Source organism: Erinaceus europaeus, chromosome 1 (genome assembly GCF_950295315.1).
Source record: "Erinaceus europaeus chromosome 1, mEriEur2.1, whole genome shotgun sequence".
NCBI classification, from domain to species: Eukaryota; Metazoa; Chordata; class Mammalia; order Eulipotyphla; family Erinaceidae; genus Erinaceus; species Erinaceus europaeus.
Genome location: NC_080162.1, coordinates 182,277,790 through 182,297,026, shown reverse-complemented (window position 1 = coordinate 182,297,026; position 19,237 = coordinate 182,277,790). Strand labels below are relative to the sequence as shown.

Sequence of the window (19,237 nt, the reverse complement as noted above, 5' to 3'; positions counted from 1 at the left end):
ACAATTTCTTTAGTCATTGACCACTGGTTAATATAGGGTTCCTTTTCAGTTTTTTAGCTGTTTCATTCAAAGCTACTGTGAATGTCTGTGTACCAGTCTGAGTAGCGATATGTGTTTTTGTGTCTTCACTTGTCTTTGGTAAATGCTAGAAGAATATGGCTGGGTCACTTGATATGTGTATGTTTAACCAAAAAAGAAAAAAAGAACACTGCAAGGCAATTTCTAAAATTGAATCATTTTACATTCCTTCTCCTGAATCCCAGTACATTAGAGTGTCAGTTCTCCACTTAGTAACAGGTGGCAAGGCCAGTCTTCTCTGTTAGGCATTCTACTAGGCAGGTGGTTATCTCATTGTGATTGTAATACATACTTCCCTAAAGAGGAAGAATGTAGACTATCTTTTCATATGTTCAGTTATTATTTGTAAATATTCTTTTGTAAAGAGTCTATTTCAACCGTTTGTCTATTTGTAAACTTAATGGTTTGGGATTGGCAAAGTAGCTCACTTAGATAGTGCGTTGTTTTGCCTCTAGGTCTGAGTCTGGTCTCTACCACGTGGAGGAATTTTCAGTTCTGTGGCCTCTTTCATTCTCTATTTCTTTGTTGCTCTCTCCTCTATCTGCAAAAGTCATCCCAAGTGATGAAGGCTTAGCAATGACAATAATAAACAAATAAAGTTTTCTTCTCGTATTATTGTGCTTAGAAGATCTATATATATTTTCTTGAAACTTTTTTAAATTGGATGAGTGATTAGTAAACAGTTTCTCTCTGTTGTTTCTTTTCTATCTCCTGATAGTATTTTTCAAGTGGTGTATTTCTTATGAGTTCAATCTATCAATTTACTCTTTTTTTCCTTTTCTGCTTTTTTTAATTTATAAAAAGGAAACACTGACAAGAACTATAGGATAAGAGGGGTACAACTGTACACAATTTCCTCCACCAGAATTCCGTATCCCATCCCCTCCCCTGATAGCTTTCCTATTCTTTAACTCTCTGGGAAGTATGGACCCAAGGTCATTGTGGGATGCAGAAGGTGGAAGGTCTGGTTTCTGTAATTGCTTCCCCGCTGAACATGGGCATTGACAGGTTGATCTATATTCCCAGACTGCCTCTCTCTTTCCCTAGTGGGGAAGGGCTCTGGGGAAGCAGAGCTCCAGGACATATTGGTGGGGTTGTTTGTCCAGGGAAGTCTGGTTGGCATCATGCTAGCATCTGGAACCTGGTGGCTGAAAAGAGAGTTAACATATAAAGCCAAACAAGTTATTGACTAATCATGAACCCAAATGCTGGAATAGTGCAGATGAAGAGTTGGGGGGGGTCTCCATTCTGTAGATAGCTAGTAGGCATATTTTAGTTATTTTCCAAAGGGCCTGTGGCTATACTAGTTTTTGTGTGTGTGTGTGTGTGTGTGTGTGTGTGCCAAATAATGTGATTATAGCAATAACTATCTATTGCCTTCTTAAACCCTAAGACAGCAGGAACCTCCTGCTTCCTCTATAGAGTCTATATTTCTTCCAGTCTTGTAACCTCTCAGGTGGGGCTCACTTTCCTGCATGCTTCTCTCAATTCATACCAAATGATATTGCATCCGCTGATCCCAACCTAATCAACCCAAGGAGAACCACCTCAGCATGCTTCACTTCAGGCTGTGTCCAGAGACATCAGGCATGGAATGTCAACCCTTCAGCCTCATTACTTAGGTGAGACCTTTCCTCTCATAGGATTCTCTAATTCCATTTCAGGTGATTTACTTCCTAACAAAGTCCCAAAACCTAGATATAGACCAGGTCCTGTGAGATAGAGCCTATGTTCACAAGTATCCATAAGTTAGGGCAAAATATATACCTGAAAGCAAAAGTACACAATAGTCTACAGTGAGTCAGTATAAAGTTCCTAATGAAATGGTGTCTACTTAGATTTAGATACCCTCCTACTTCCTATTATACTTCCCTCACTCACTCCAAAGCGAACCTTATCAAAGCAAGGACTGCAAAAGCTGAATAAGGGCAAGAAACTGGCATTTTAATGATGACTCTGTAGTCACTTTTAATTTACTATTTTACAGATAATACCCTGGTATCATATCTAAGGAACCTTAGAGTTTGTTTCTTATAGAAAGTACCTGGGTGGGTGTAGATAACATAATGGCTATGCAAAAAGACTCTTAAGCTTGAGGTTCCAAAGTCCCAGGTTCAGTCCCCTACACCACCATCAGCCAGAGCTGAGCAGTTCTCTGGCAAAAAACAACAACAACAAAAATCCTGTTTGTTGGTTACCTTACTCTGAAGAGAGGTGGACAAAGTTGTGTAGTGTGAGTCTAATAAAGGAGGTATCTAGGAGGTGATGGACTTTAGATTGGCTGGTTTGCATATGAAGAGTGTGTTCACAGGGGAGTCGTTTATTAATTTAAGAAATAAGTGGTGGCTGGGTGGTTGCACACCTGGCTACGCTAATGTAGTTCTTTTTTTAAAAATATTTATTTTATTTATTTATTCCCTTTTGTTGCCCTTGTTGTTTTATTGTTGTAGTTATTATTGTTGTTGTCGTTGTTGGATAGGACAGAGAAAAATGGAGAGAGGAGGGGAAGACAGAGAGGAGGAGAGAAAGATAGACACCTGCAGACCTGCTTCACCGCCTGTGAAGCGACGCCCCTGCAGGTGGGGAGGCGGGGTTCGAACCGGGATCCTTCTGCCGGTCCTTGTGCTTTGCGCCACCTGCGCTTAGCCCGCTGCGTTACAGCCCGACTCCCAGCTCATGTAGTTCTATGAGAAGGACTGAGCATGGATATGGGTGTGACCCCCCACCCCCAGTCCCCACCTGCAGGGGGATGTTTCACAAGTCTGCAGCTGTCCTTCTCAATTTCTCTCTGTCCTACAGAATAAAATGGAAAATAGAAAAGAGAGGAAGGAAGGAAGGAAGGAAGGGAGGAAGGGAGGGATGAAGGAAGGGAGGGAGAGAAAAGAAGAAAGGAAAAATGGCCACAGGGAGCACATGGATATGTAGTGCTGGCATGGAGTCCTAGAGATAATCCTGGAGGGCAAAAAAAAAAAGATAATAATAATAATAAAGAAAACAAAATTAGCTGCTCCAGGAAAGTTTATGAAACCCCAGATGCCAGCAAGACAACAACAACAACTGAAAGAAAGAAGAGGAAAGTAAACAGAGATTATATAGGATCAGGTACTGTTTCTGTCCCTGGGTGATTTAGGGGCAGTGTTCCCTCAACTATTTTGATGTATCATTCTCTGGCTTTGGGTACATTTTATGTTTTGTGAGGCCAGATTCTTTTCTTGCTTTTGCATGATTTCTCCAGGCTGCTTTTTCAGAGAGGGAGAGGGAGAGGGAGAGGGGGAGGGGGAGGTGGAAAGGGGCAGGGGGAGAGGGAGTGAGAGAGGGGGAGGGGAGGGGAAGGGGAGGGGGAAAGGGGGAGGGGGAGAGGGAATGAGAGAGGGGGAGGGTAGGGGGAGGGGGAGGGGGAGAGGGAGTAAGAGAGGGGGAGGGGAGGGGAAGGGGCAGGGGGAGAGGGAGTGAGAGAGGGGGAGGGGAGGGGAAGGGGAGGAGGAAAGGGGGAGGGGGAGAGGGAGTGAGAGAGGGGGAGGGGAGGGGGAAAGGGGGAGGGGGAAAGGGGGAGGGGGAGAGGGAGTGAGAGAGGGGGAGGGGAGGGGAAAGGGGGAGGGGGAGGGGAAATGGGGAGGGGGAAAGGGGGAGGGGGAGAGGGGGAAGGGAGGGGGAGAGGGGGAGGGGGAAAGGGGGAGGGGGAGAGGGGGAGGGGAGGGGAAGGGGGAGGGGGAGGGGGAGGGAGAAGGGGAGTGGGAGGGGGAATGGGGAGGGAGAAGGGGACGGGGAAATGGGGAGGGAGAGGTAGAGGTATCAAAACACTAGAGTTTCCTCCATTGCCATAGCACCATGTGGTGCTTGGGGCTCAAACTTTGTCTACATGTGGCAAGGTCTGAACCCTATGCAGTGACCTCACTGGTCCTACATGCATGTGCTTATCAGAGGATTAGGGGTAGTCTGAATACTGGAGACACGGCTTTTGCAATCTCCACACTTCTTCATATTCATAAGAATGAAGTGAAAAATAATAAACAAGAAAAACAAAGATAGGGGAGTTGGGCGGTAGCGGAGCGGGTTAAGCACACGTGGAGCAAAGCACAAGGACTGGCATAAGGATCCTGGTTCGAGCCCCCAGCTCCCCACAGACTGCAGGGGAGTTGCTTCACAGGCAGTTAAGCAGGTCTGCAGGTGTCTATCTTTTTCTTCCTCTCTCTGTCTTCCCCTCCTCTCTCCATTTCTCTCTGTTCTTCTTCTTCTTCCTCTTCTTCTTCTTCTTCTTCTTCTTCTTCTTCTTCTTCTTCTCCTCCTCCTCCTCCTCCTCCTCCTCCTCCTCCTCCTCCTCCTCCTCCTCCTCCTCCTCCTTCTTCTTCTAGTGTTTGCCCTTCTTCTCTCTGTCCTATCCAACAACGGTGACATCAATAACAACAACAATAATAACTATAACAACAATAAAAACAAGGGCAACAAAAAAGGGAACAAATAAATATTAAAAAACAAAGACAAAATACTAAGTTTAAACCTAAGTGCACAGTTAATTACATTTTAAATTAAATATGCTAAATTATACACAGAGTAAACATAATACTAGATTAAAAAAGTAAACCATATGCTATTTTCATATATGTGACATGAATGCAGTTTGAAACTAAATGAGTCAAGTCTTTAGCTTAAATAGCTAGAAAGAGAACACCAGCTCAATCCAAAAAAAAGGAAATAGTAAAATAATAGCAGGCAGCTACAATGGGAAAAAGTCTTCATGATTCAGAGCTGTTGAAGAAATTAATTCTGTATTTTTGAAAAGTCAACAAAAACCCAAATGAAGCAAAATAGCCCATTGAGACTGACTGAATGGACCATTGGCAAACTCCAATAAAGCTATAAGGAAATTGTAGCACAAGGCATTTTCTGGAGAATTAAAGAAGAAGGAAACTTTCTTATCTCTTTTTTATGAGGCAAACACACACACACACACACATACACACACACACATACACACACACACCTTAATATTCAAACCTTAGAAGATATTACCAAACAGAGATAACATGGGTTGATATTACTCAATGAGGGTACATGCAGGAGTTCTACATGCAAGCAGAATCTAGAAACACATGAGGCATTTATTCATTTGTTCATCACTTAATTCAATTATCTATTTAGCAAAACAGGGACCCTCAGCTTGTGCAGTTTTACTGCTTTAGGCTGCTTTTCATTATTCATATAGAGACAGAGAGCGCGAGAGACACCATAACACCAGAGCTTCCTCGGTGTCAAGCACATCTTATTTTATTTTTATTTTTTTAATTTGCTTTCTCCCTCTTTTGTTTACCTTTTTTATTGTTGTTGTAGTTATTATTGTTGCTGTTGTTACTGATGTTGGCATTGTTGGATAGGACAGAGAAAAATGGAGAGAGGAGGGAAAGACAAGAGATGAGGAGAGAAAGATAGATGCCTTCAGACCTGCTTCATCACCTGTGAAGCACTCCGCTGCAGGCTCTAACTGGGATCCTTATGCAGGTCCTTGCACTTAGCACCATGTGGGCTTAACCCACTGCACTACTGCATGGCCCCTGCCAAGCACATCTCATACTGCATAATGCCTGGACTCAAACCTAGACTGAGTGTATATATATCCCACCCATCGAGCTATCTTTCTGATACTTGACTCAACATTTAAAGAGCACAACAGTGAAGTTCATCTCATACTTTCAATGAATAATGGTGTGTGTGTGGGTGTGGGGGGAATCACACGGCTACTTCAATAGACAGAAAAACATTTAATAAAATTCACAATTGTTTATAATAATGATCCTCAGCAAACTAAGAACAGAAAGGGATCCCTTTATTTACAGGACACCTGCAGCAAACAGCATACTATGAGCTATGCAATCAGGTAGTTAGCAGTGTTATATTAGTGCCAAAGAGCTTAACTTAATTTTAAAAGGAAACACAATGCTTCACTTATGGAAGCCAAAGTCCTTCTGTGTTCTCTTTAGGTTAGATAATACTTGGGGTATTAAGCTAGTTTCTTGGGACCCAATTGTAAGACATTTGTTAATGAACTAGAGAGAACCACAGAAAAGGTGAAAATCACAAATCATGGTAAATGAGTAATGATGAAAACTACTAAGGAGAAGAGTAGACTTAACAAATGACCAGTATTTCCTGGGGAAGAGAGCTAATCTTGGAGGGTCCAGTGAGTATAACCAGTACTGAAGCAAAGGAGATAAAGGTAGATGCACTTAGGAATGCTATAAAAAATAACTTTTTAAAAAATAATTATTTATAAAAAGGAAACACTGACAAAAATAAAACAACACACAGGATAAGGGGGTACAACTCCACACAGTTCCCATCATCAGAACTCCATATCCCATCCCCTCCCCTGATAGCTCTCCTATTATTTATCCTTCTGGGAGCATGGACCCAGGGTTATTATGGGGTGCAGAAAGTGGGAGGTGTGACTTCTGTAATTGCTTTCTGGCTGAACAGGGGAGTTGGCAGGTAGATCCATACTCCCAGCCTGTATCTCTTTCCCTAGTAACTTTTTAACAGGGCAACCATCTGCAGACTTCTCTGATACTATGTTTATGAAGGAGCTGGGCAGGTCTTCATTAGGAACAATGCAGAAAGGACTAGGATAATTTAGCAACATCTATGACAACTTCTTACCCCCACATTCTATAATTTAGTGACTGCAGATCAGAAGTTAAATGTTTTCACCAAAAGACCATTGCAAGTTTACTTTATGATGGATGCTTCTTTATGATGCTTTTGGCAGCAAACTCAGCACCCATATTAGAAGTTCCAAGTATTGTTTTGTAGTTCTGCTCTAACTTTTGTTTAAAAATCACCAATAAAACTTACTCCCCCCAAATTGTATTTGACTTATTTTGTCATTGAGAACCTCTCAAGTTGTTTCAATAAGACGCATGTTTAGTCACCATCATGTTGTATATGGTATTTAGAAGTGAATCAAATAGCTTCTACTTTTGGAGAGAGGATACTCAATGAATGAAAAGCCAAAGGAAGTTGAACTGGTTTCTCAACATCCCTGAATTTGCTCATGACTTCTTGAACTCTTCTCATCCATTATACTCAGTTTACATATCAAGTTTCTTCTCTAGAGACGGGCTCTTTTTCTAAAACTGCCTTTCATATTTTCCCCCAATTCAACAGATTTTAAATTAAGTAACAGCACCAACACAACATTTTAACAAAATTCCTCAAGAATCAGCACCTTCTTAAGGTACATGTCTATTTTACTTTCCTAAATATTATGTTTACTGTTTCTTGCCTGCACTATAAATTTCTTTAAAAGTTACCTAATCTCTATGGATTTGAGGGCCTATGAATAATCCTCTTGCTATGGCAATTGACATCTGTCAGCTCTGTAAAAATATATTGGTGGCTCTCATGCTTTGATAGAGAACTTGTGAATTTCTCTTATTTTTTTTCTATAGGCATCAATACTGCTTTTTTTGTAAAAAAAAAAAATAAATAACTCAGAAGGGAGAACTGTATCACAAAGCCAAGTCCTTCAACAAAGGAGCTCTGGCTAAATGGCCTTCAGGGCTTCTGTGTCCTGCATCTGAAAAGAGCTCCTAGTCTCATGTTTTATCTCTTCAGGAATTTCTAAATATTGAGAATGGTTAATGTCAAGATTTGCACACTTACAGCTGAATCCTGGAAGTATATCAAAAGAATTTACACACATGGGTATCATTTGCTGCTATCTTTCATGACTAAAGGTTTGTTCAGATTGTCACGATTAAAGCCATGTACATTTCACTAGTTATGATTTTTATTGTATCTCAGCTATGGTTGGAAGAAGCCAAAGAAAATAAAACATTTTCCCTCTTAAGTACATAACTTTATTCTTAAAAATAGATGTTGATTACTTCATTATTATTTTATGTGTAATATTTTCAAATTTAATTTTTTAGTGAGACAGAAATAGAGTAAATACATATTGTTGATACTAAGATATTTTGCAAGCACAATTCTTTTAAGAATTACTTCTTTTCAGATTATTGAATCACATATATTGTAAATGTATAGTATAAACTAACATATTATATATTATACAAAACATACATATTTATGCTGTGTTTATATTTTATAAAATTATATATAGTATTAGCACAAGTATGTTTTTTTAGAATCCCTTGTTAACTTATTTTTAAACTTACCTAAAAATACAGCTTATTGAAAATATGCTATTTTAACAGATAATGTAAGCCTCACATTATTAGTAATATGTTAAACAGAAGATATTTGTAGGAAATGTTAACACTTAGTCAGATATTATAGATTATTTACACATATGAGTTTACAAATGGAAACACTTGAATAGCAAAAAGGGATACATTAATAATTCAAATTCGACTATTTAAAATTTCACATATTAGACCAAAGGCATGTACACTATAATTCTTCTAAATTAAGTTAAATTGTATAAATCATACATAATTCAAAAGTCATTACAAAATTCACTGGTGTTTATTGTAATCTAAAATTGAATAGAATTTGGTATAACAGAAAGTTGGGTTATGCTTAGTTATGTTTCTATACGAGCAATGCTGGAAGAAATTTATTATGATCTGTCTCTACATCATGGGCCCTGAGGAAACTGTTAGAGTAATTAAAAAAAAGTCAAGACTTGGTTAAAAAGCCAGTAAGAATTGAAGTGGATCTGATAGTAGTTTTTTATTTTATTTTTTTATATTTATCTATTTCCCTTTTGTTGCCTTTTTTATTGTTGTTGTAGTTATTATTGTAGTTGTTATTGATGTTGTCATTTTTGGATAGGACAGAGAGAAATGTAGAGAGGAGGAGAAGACAGAGAGGGGGAGAGAAAGATGGACACCTGCAGACTTGCTTCTTCACCGCTTGTGAAGGGACTCCCCTGCAGATAGGGAACCAGGGGCTCCAACCAGGTTCCTATGCTGGTCTTTGAGCTTCGCACCACGTGCACTTAACCCACTTAGTATTTTTATATTAGAAGCCCAAACCATATTTAGAGCTGGGTTTTGCAGAATATAGATAAAATTGGCCTTCCCTTATTTTTATTTAATATATGTTTTCCAAGTAAATAAGAAGTATGTTAATTTTCAACAGTAGGGTAAGCTTTTATAATAAGAAGGGACATATTCTCATGGGAATATACTTCTAAACTTTTGTGCTTTTCAAAGAAATTTGTAAATGGCATGAGAAAATAGTTTCTCTATGTGAATAAGAACAACAACAATAGCAGCCATAATAATAATCAAACATAAAAACCATACAATCCAAAACAATGTCAGGTGTGTCTTGTGTTTAAATTATAACTGGTTAAGTAAAGTTAAAAAATAATCTTTACCACTGCATTAAATGCATTTCAAATGCTCATAGTCAAATATGACTAGTAGTAGATGTATAATATTCTTATCATTCAGGGAAGTCTTACTGGGCAGTACTGATCTAGAATATCAGAGAAGAAAGATATATGCATATTAAGCAAAAAGCACATAAACCCTAAGTATAAACAGGATGAATAGCCAAGTTCATCTTTATTTCCCCTCTTTTTTTTTCTCTTTCAATATTTATTTAACTAGGAAAATCCACACATTCCCCAAAAATCATACTCTGCTCCCCTTGAAGAAATAATCTACTTACAGCAAGGCTTACACTTTATTGATTTGTAATCTACTGTAGAAGTGTACGAGTGTTGCGGTGTCAGAATTAATTGACATTAGATCTTTAAAGTTGAAAGGAAAAATCATTAGTGAAGAATGTATGTATATGGGTACTGAGAATCGGTACCTTGCCTGTTGAGAATGGATTGGATCTGGATAGACTGGACTTCCCTGGATCCCACTGTTCTCTTCAGGAAGAGCTCTTCATTACCAACCAGGAAGAGGGGGAGCTGTGTTGCTTAATGGTGTTTCAGTCAGTTACAGAGGGTGGTGTTCCAAGAGGCTCTATACCTTATATTCTAGATGTGTAGTAGGCTGTATCATCTAGGCTTGAGTAACTACATTCTATGATGTTCACACAACAGTGCATTTCTTAAGGACATGTTTCTCAGGACATTTCCCTTGAGTTAAGCAGCACATGACCATCATCCTTCAAGTTGTCTATGCCTTGAAATCCTCATGTTCCAGAGTCATAAGGTAAATGAACCAGAGAATAAGTTTGTGATGGGGACTGAGAGACACTTTGAGACAGAAAAAAATCCTAAGTGATATGAATTTCAACCTCTAGAAATCAATTGCACAAAAACCACAGTGACTCAGCAGGAAAAGTATTTATTTGAAGAAATATCTCTGAACTGGAGTTTCACAAACTCTGCATTTGATTAAGACCTTTAAAAAGAAAACACTGGTTTTGTGTTCATCCATTATCTTCAAATGATTAAAATGATATCATTACCATTTATAAATTTTATATCTCCTTTAAAGATTACATTAAAAAAACACTTAAATGATACCATGCTGCCTTAAAAGGCAGTTTCTCCTCTCATTGAAATAATATTCCCTTAGGGGCAGATTTACATCTCCTGCAATGCCATGGGAGAATTAGACTCCAAAAAAGCCAAGAGAGCCTTATAGAGTTACATAGGATGAAAATTTGGCTCAAAAATTATTTTTTAGATGGAAATGATAAATAAAATTAAAGATAAAATACACAGAAACAAGGATGCATGGTAACAATGTCAAAAGAAAGGAGTGTTTTGTTGTTGATTCCGGCTTCTTCTTCTTTTCCTTTCTTTGTTCTATTTGACCAGTGTTCTGGAGGTATTGCCTATGGTTTTTGTGTTCTTTGGATTTTCTAATAGTTAAAAAAAATCATGAATTCAAACAAAAATGAAAGTTTTCCTTGTTTTATTTACCTTTTTAAAATTTTTATTTTTTTATTTTCCCTTTTGTTGCCCTTGTTGTCTTTTTTTATTGTTGTTGCAGTTATTATTGTTGTTGTAATTGATGTGGTCCTTGTTAGATAGGACAGAGAGAAATGGAGACAGGAGGGGAAGACATAGATGGGGAGAGAAAGATAGGCACCTGCCTATGGAGCGACTCCCCTACAGGTGGGGAGCCGGGGGCTCGAACTGGGATCCTTACGCCTGTCCTTGTGCTTTGTGCCATGTGTGCTTAACCCGCTGCTACTGCCTAACTCCCATTTTATTTACCTTTTATAGAGATAAACTGAGTTGCACTTTGTGGGTCTCAAAGTGATTGAAAAGACCAGACTCCTAGGACATGTTATTTAATAATCATAGGATAACAAGTATTCAAAAACACAGTTTTATTCTTGTCAAGATACTATGAAACCTTCGTGCTTAGAAAATCAACTAGGTCTCATGCTCTTTAGAATTCTAACTGTAAACCTTGAGATATGTATGTTGCAAATGTAGAAGCGGTAAATGTCATTAATTTTTCCCTGTATTTACTTTCATGCTTATGATTTTATTTGTTTTATGGCTATCATAAAGTAGCCTAATATGTCTGATGGTAATTCCAAGAAGGGATTAACATCAGTCTGTTTTGCTTGTTTTCTCTCCATCTATAGCAACACTATAATTCAAAAAATACAAACTGGGGCATTTTCTCTCATGCTGTGAAAAACACAATTTACTCTGGCTGCATGTAATATGCCTATACTACATATTCTGGCCTGCTCCTAAATTACTTTTTGATTGATATTGGTGGGCTGAGATTCAATTTCCCAATCACAAGCCATCTCATTGAATGTGGGAAACGCTATTTCATGCCTACCTACATTAGGCATATTTTCAGATATTCCTGAAATGCTAATTGCTGAATTTGGTGACATTAAAGCTAATTAATCTCATGAAAGCTGTAAGGGAATTACATGTAGCTCAAAACACTACTTTATTTATGGTTCTATGGCATGTATATGTGGTTTTCATCTATGAGTTGTGGTTAGCATATTTCAAAATTCCTGGTGTTTTTCTGATGAGGAAGTGAATCTGTCCCAGCCTTCTACTGCTAAAACTATACCCCTCGATGAGGAGAATGCATTATGTTGCAGGGCACAAATAAGCCTGTATGTGTTCTTTTGCCTTTTTCCAATTGTAACAATTCTCTTATTTCCCCCCATTTTTCAGAAAAAGAAACCAAGACCTGGAGATGTTCAGTAATTCAGTAGCATGAGCAGGGAATTCCAGACAGAAAAATGTAGAATCATAACTTGACTTCCAGAACATCCGACTTCTGAGAGTCTGTCAAAATGGGGAGAAGTGTACATCTAGATACTTAAACCATCAATACTAGTCCTAAAGACATTTTTGTATTTAGTTGCTAGTTACTATTTAAGTTTCATTCTCATCAGCAAGATAGTGACGATTTGATTAAAGGGATTAGAAGGAATGATGGAAAATTATTAGACATCTGTTAAGCACTCAGCACTGTGACATAAATTTCATTTCTTATTTACATAATTAGCAGGGACATTTAAAATTGCTTGTTGATTCCCCATTGTGTTAAAATTAAGGAAATTCTCAAGTATTTGGATTTCTTTTTTTCTTCCTTCCTTTCTTTCTCTCTCTCTCTCTCTTTTTGCCTCCAGGGTTATTACTGAGACTTGGTACCTGCACCAGGAAACTCTTGGAGGCTATTTTTCCCCCTTTTGTTGACCTTGTTGTTTCATTGTTGTTGTGGTTATTATTGTTATTGTTATTAATGTCCTTGTTGGATAGGGCAGAGAGAAATCGAGAAAGGAGGGAAAGATAGAGAGGGGGAGAGAAAGATTGACACCTGCAGACCTGCTTCACCGCTTGTGAAGCGACTCCCCTGCAGGTGGGGAACCTGGGCCTCAAACCAAGATCCTTCCAAGGGTCCTTGTGCTTCTCGCCATGTGTGCTTCACCTGCTGCACTACAGCCCGGCCCCCAAGTATTTAGATTTCTAAAGCTATGTTTAAATATGTCAGAAAGAAGAGATTATTCTAAAAAGATGAATCAAATCAGAAACAAGTGAAAAATTGAATCAAAATATTAATCACCCATTTTCAACATCTGTCAAAATATGGAGACATTTGAAATGCATAATCATATGTTATTATGGTCATACACATATACTTAAAATGAGATTCACAGTATTTTTGGAAGGAGGAAGACATAAATCTATTATCTGTCCATCCATCCATCAATGTATTTATAGTTCCATTCAACCTTCTGTCTAGCTACTTCGTTTTCATACTAGAATATTTGCAGAGAATTATGTCTTTAGTCATCTTTTGCCACAAATATAAAATAGCTCCAAATCTTTTGTTGCAGATACATGTCAATAACTAATAACTTGTTAAAGGTTTCTTTCTCTATTTGGTAGTTGCCCGCAAGAAAAAGATGGCAGAGAAGAAAATTGGTTTCTCTGAGGAAGCAAGGTAATTCAACTGTCTTTTCCCTCTTCCCACAGTCCCTGTTACCATGAGCCCTGGTTGCTCAGGCTTTCCATCCACCTATTCCAGTGCAACCACTGACCAATTCTAGAGCCACTTATAGGCTCCAATTAGAGGTTATTATTCCCTATAAGCAGCCTTGCTGACCAGGTGGAACAATTAAAATTACTATGTACCCAATTTCTACTTGTGAGCTCTGGAAGTCTGTTTGCAGTATGGTTATTAAAGTTTTAATGGTTGTCTGTCCTTTGAGAGATATATGAAGAATTGCCAGAGGCGATGACTGTAGGGATCAGCCAAGGACATGTATCACTCAGATTTCTGGATTAGATGACTCACTAAATGACGCTATCTCAATTTGGACAAGAGACTTTGGGAGGAACAGGTTCTAGAAGAAGGGGATGAATTTGGCTTGAGTTTAGTTAAGTTAAAGGGGTTTCAGATGGTGTATACAAATTAAAGAGATAGAAGTATCTGAAATGGAGTAAGACTACAGACTGTACATAGCTAGAATGTTTCCCATATAGGTGACCACTGAGCTTATGGGTGGACCATATATTCCAGGATAGTGGCTTTAGTTAAAAGGACTTTAAGAAACAAGAGAGCTTTCTACGGAAAGAATAATTTGAAAAGAACTGGGAATGTAATGAAAGGATAGTGACAGAAAGGTCTCAGTAGTCCCCATTCAGATATTTTCATTTTGCCATCCAGAACTTGCCTTTTGTTATAACAACTCTACAGTATTAGTGATACTGATATTTGTCTTCAGTATCTCTTTCTTCAGAGACTGGAGGAGACTATTGTGTCTTAGTTGTTATTTCCAAAGCCAAGCACAGAGAAGCAGATAGAATATGTGTTTAGTATGTTAGGCATTTGAAACACACACACACACACACACACACACACACACACACACACACACACACACACATTTACTTGAGGGTGTTTTAATTATAAGCTTTAGAAACACAACTTGAATTTCGTGACTGTGAATGACAGAGAAGGGTCTATACTTCAGAATAAGAGAAATAAGGAAATTGGAGGCTATCATGCCTTTTTATCTTTTTATTATTTGTTGTATTTTTCCCAGATGCCTATTTAAAAAATTGTATTTATTTACTTATTTGATAAAATAGAAAGACACATCTTCTCAGCCTGACTTGACTGTTAGCTAACATCCTGGGCCACTGCTGAAGAATCAGTCTGAAATCTGAGTAATCTGGATTCTGAAATTGTCAGAACACCCTGACAAGGAATGTTTGTCCCAAAAACTGAAGGTAGAGGTTGAAACATTCTCAATGAAGTAATAAGTACAAGAGTAGTGATGGGGGCAATAGATAGTCTCTTTGTATTTTCCTAAGAATAGATAGACTGCTACTAACTGCTTCTTTGCAAATTAAGTCAATTACATAACCTAGCAAAGTGAGCAGCTAGTTTTTGCAAGCAGTTCACTTCTTGCTTCCAGATCTCCCAGTTGTGACTCTGCATCTCATCATTGTGAATGTATAGTTATCACTTAGATACCAGAAACACTAGCACATACTACAGTCACAGTTCCATCTGAAGAAACTGCCCAACATCTTTTTGTTTCCCAGTTATGTAGGAGTGACCATGACTATCATCCAGGTATTCGTGTGAAGAGTGTTCAGATCACTAGTTTTCTACAAAACTCTGAAGGAGAGGGGAGGCCAAACACAAAAACTCAACGCCTCCATTTTTGCCATACCAGTTCTGCAGTTCTCTTTTAATTTGGTGGTTGTGAAGAATGCTATCCTGGAACTGCTAGAGAAAAGAATGCCTGAAAAAGAAATGTTTAGATGTCAGTTTTAAATAGATCTAAGACTTTATGAAAATGAAGCTTACAGACTAGATTTGTGCCTTTTCCCTACCTCTATTTTACCTCAGATATATTTTGTAGAGGGAAAAGCAGACATAGGAGCTAAGGTAAAGACATGTTGCTTACTTCTCTTATCTCTATATAGTTTATTTTCATAAACAGGGAAGGAAAAATGACATTTTCTTCTACTTTTAATTCTAAGGCTTGAACTTGGTTTTTAAAAAAAAATATTTATTTAATTTATTTATTCCCTTTTGTTGCCCTTGTTGTTTTATTGTTGTAGTTATTGTTGTTGGATAGGACAGAGAGAAATGGAGAGAGGAGGGGAAGACAGAGAGGAGGAGAGAAAGATAGACACCTGCAGACCTGCTTCACCGCCTGTGAAGCGACTCCCCTGCAGGTGGGGAGCCGGGGTTCAAACCGGGATCCTTATGCCGGTCCTTGTGCTTTGCGCCACCTGCGCTTAACCCGCTGCACTACAGCCCGACTCCCGTGAACTTGGTTTTTAAAGTTTCTTTTGACTTTGGTTTAGGACAGAATTCCCAGTAAGTTTAACTGCTCTTTTAGATAGGAGTAGTTGCTGTCTTGTAGTTGATAAGTTTTTAGTGACCCATGTTGACATATGTGCATAGAGGAGTAGGTAGAATAGCTTTTTTTTTTCTTCTTTCTTCAAGTTACTGGTGAATTTTCTTAATCATAATGCAGAGCTCACTAAAATAAAATCCCTCTGGTTATCTTTGTTAGGTCAAGAAATTGTGAATCAGCTTGTGGGTTTACCAGGAAGATTTGTTATTTTCCATGGAAAACTAGAGGTTTCTGTTGGGCCAGCATCTGTCTTCTGCTTTTTTTTTTTTTCTCCTATGATCTAGTCCCAGTCATTGTGTAATTAGGGTTTACAAAAATAAAAGAAATGAAGAAGAATATGAAAAGGTTTCTTAAATGCACTAATACACATGGGATTTTTCCAGCATCCAGAAAGCCTCCAAATCCTTTGGGAAACTGGCAGACTGATTCTGGCGTCAATAGGGTACAAAGCTTCAGGTCCAGCTAAACATCTACAAACAATGGAGCTGTCCAAAAGGCTGTGAGGCTCTGATACCTGGACCTGCTACAGATATCACTTTTAAAGTTTGGGCTGGACTCTATCAGTTATATCTATAAGCTTTATTTAACAAGGCTTCCATTAATGAGGTTTTTCTATGTGCTCAAGAAAGTTTTTTTTTTTAATTTTTTAATTTAGTTTCACTGGACTGTGCATCTTAGGATCACTATACCCTATCCAAGTTGCTAATGGACTGAACTAAAGTAACCCTGAAGAAACAATGTAAATATAACAAAAACCTCATATTAATTGTGTAGGCTTCAAGGGGAAAGTTTCAAGTAAGTCTCTTTTGAGTCCCCTCCTTTCAAAATGACTGCTTGATAACATTTTTAACTTTTTCCAACAACCTCTCCATTCAGTCCTCATGGTTACTAAAAGGGTTTGCTATGTCCTTATAAGACCCTGGGCCATTAGTTAGAGATAATATATGTAGGGTCCATTGAGGTAGCCCACCCACTGACCATAGCTGATTGATTTCGGAAAAATCTGACTCATCCAAGTCCCATGGGCTATGCTTTATGTTATTTTAAAAAGCTAATTTTTGTCAAGAGAATAGGGAACAGCAGAGATTGGAGAAAACTGAGGAGAATGGTTTCACTTATTTTGGAATTCACTCTCTCTTTAACCTCCTCTGATTTGTTTTCAATTTCCTGCTGTGTATGTGCCTGTGTGCATACATGCATGCATGTGTACGTGTGTGTGTGTGTGTGTGTTTAAATACATTTATTTCTGTTTTGCTTCTGTAACTGTCACTAAAAAAAGTCCTACAGTACACACTTTTTTAGAGCCTTTCCGGGAAATTTCTCCTTAGAAATGCTATGAGAGCTATCAGACCATCACTACTTTTGATGATAATGACAAATTTGAAATAAACCACTTTGGGCAAGAAAAATATTCATGAAGCAGATAAATTTTATTGTTAAACCCAAACTACTTTCCTTTGAAAAATTCACTTTCCTAAGCATTTGACCTAGGCTCACATTGGCAGAATTGATTCAAATTGATTTTTCTAGCATCTCTTTTTTCCCTTTTTTGGCATCTTTATTACCCAAAGTGCCTAGCTTAATATAAGAAACATAGATCAGTGGTCCAAGAGGTGGCACAGTGGATAAAGAATCCGACTCTCAAGCACGAGGTCCTGAGTTCAATCCCCAGCAGCACATGTATCAGAGTGATGTCTGGCTCTTTCTCTCTCCTTCTCTGTTTTCTCATTAATAAATAAATAAAATCTTTTTCTTAAAAAAAATAAACATAGATCAAATAGATTTGTGGACTAAAAACTACATATTGCTGCACAGAGCTAAAATAGTTTGGGCAAGTAAAATGAACAAATAATGCTTAGCTGATGTCATCAAGATTTCCTCCTGTTTTTCTCTGTGTCGGTTTAATTCAGAAGTAATTTCTCTCCTCTTCCTGGGAAGATGAGTGCAAGTAGCTCTAGGATAGAACTTCTTAACAGCTGGGGAATTTGTTCAATAAGAAACACATGTTTCTCTCTTTATCTCTCCATATCTCTCATATCCCTCTCAGTTTCTCTCTGTCTCATGAAAAATGAAAAAATAAAATAAAAACACTTTTAAAAATCCTGCTTGAGCAGCTGGGGTGGTAACTCAGAGAAAGCATACTTGAGTTGCATATGTGAGGCCCTGGGTTTGAGTCTCCATATCATGCATACTAGAGCTTATGAGTTTTTCTCCCTCTTTCATAAAGATAAATACACATTTTATTAACACAGAAGCTCTGCTGAAAATATTCTGTCATCAGTAAAAGAGAATCACCTTAACCTGGTTTATTATGTAAACATTCCTAAAGAAAGGAGTATCTTCATAGTACACCTGAGTGCTGTGCTTTTTTTACATATACTAGGCGTGAGATTAATTCTGTTCAAATATTATGGACTTACAGAGGGGTTAGACTTTTTTGGCAGAAGGCAGGGAAAATAAGAATGATCTTGCCAGAAGAAGGACAAGGGATGCATAGCAATCGAAACTATCATGTCTACTATAGTATCCATCTCAATGGTAACCAGTAACTCCATGACAGCAATACATGTGCATGGGCCCATATGAAAGAATTGGAGAAGGATGTTCTGGATACTGGTTTGTTTGTTTATTATTTTTTCTTAATTGGAAAGAGGAAGGGAAGACAGAGAGGAGGAGAGAAAGATAGACACCTGCAGACCTGTTTCACTGCTTGTGAAGTGACTCCCCTGCAGGTGGGGAGGCTGGGGCTTGAACAGGGATTTTGTTTGTTTGTTTGTTTTAATAACCAGAGCACTGTTCAGCTCTGACTTATGGTGGTGCGGGAGATTGAACCTGGGACTTTGGAGCCTCAGGCAAGAGAGTCTCTTTGAATAACCATTATGCTATCTACCCCACCTTTTAATTTTTTTTAAAAAAATTATCTTTACTTATTTATGGGTTAGAGACAGTCAAAAATCAAGAGGGAAGGGTGGGATAGAGAGAAAAAGAGACAGAGAGACACCTGCAGCACAACTTTACCATTTGTGAAGCTTTCTCCCTGCATGTGGGGAGCAGGGACTCAAATCTGGGTCCTTGTGCATTGTAATATGTGCGCTCAACCAGGTGCACCACCACCTGGCCCCTAGATACTGTTTTCATTAAAATATGTTTTAATATTTTATTTATTAGATAGAGACAGAGAGAAATCTAGAAGTCATGGGGTCAGGCAATAGCGCAGTGGGTTAAGCACACGTGGCGCGAAGCACAAGGACCGGCATAAGAATCCCGGTTCGAGACCCCGGCTCCCCACCTACAGGGGAGTTGCTTCACAGGCGGTGAAGCAGGTCTGCAGGTGTCTATCTTTCTCTCCCCCTATCTA

General features: G+C 38.4%; 1 long non-coding RNA gene across 1 annotated transcript in view; it reads left to right on the top strand.

Annotated features, from left to right (window-relative positions):
• LOC132540924 (uncharacterized) overlaps window positions 1-13,442 on the top strand; it is a 53,017-nt gene extending 39,575 nt beyond the window's left edge. Inside the window, exon 3 of the long non-coding RNA XR_009552124.1 lies at window positions 13,388-13,442. This is a non-coding gene — a long non-coding RNA (uncharacterized LOC132540924). The remainder of the gene's footprint in view (window positions 1-13,387) is intronic.
• The last annotated feature ends 5,795 nt before the right edge of the window (window positions 13,443-19,237 follow it).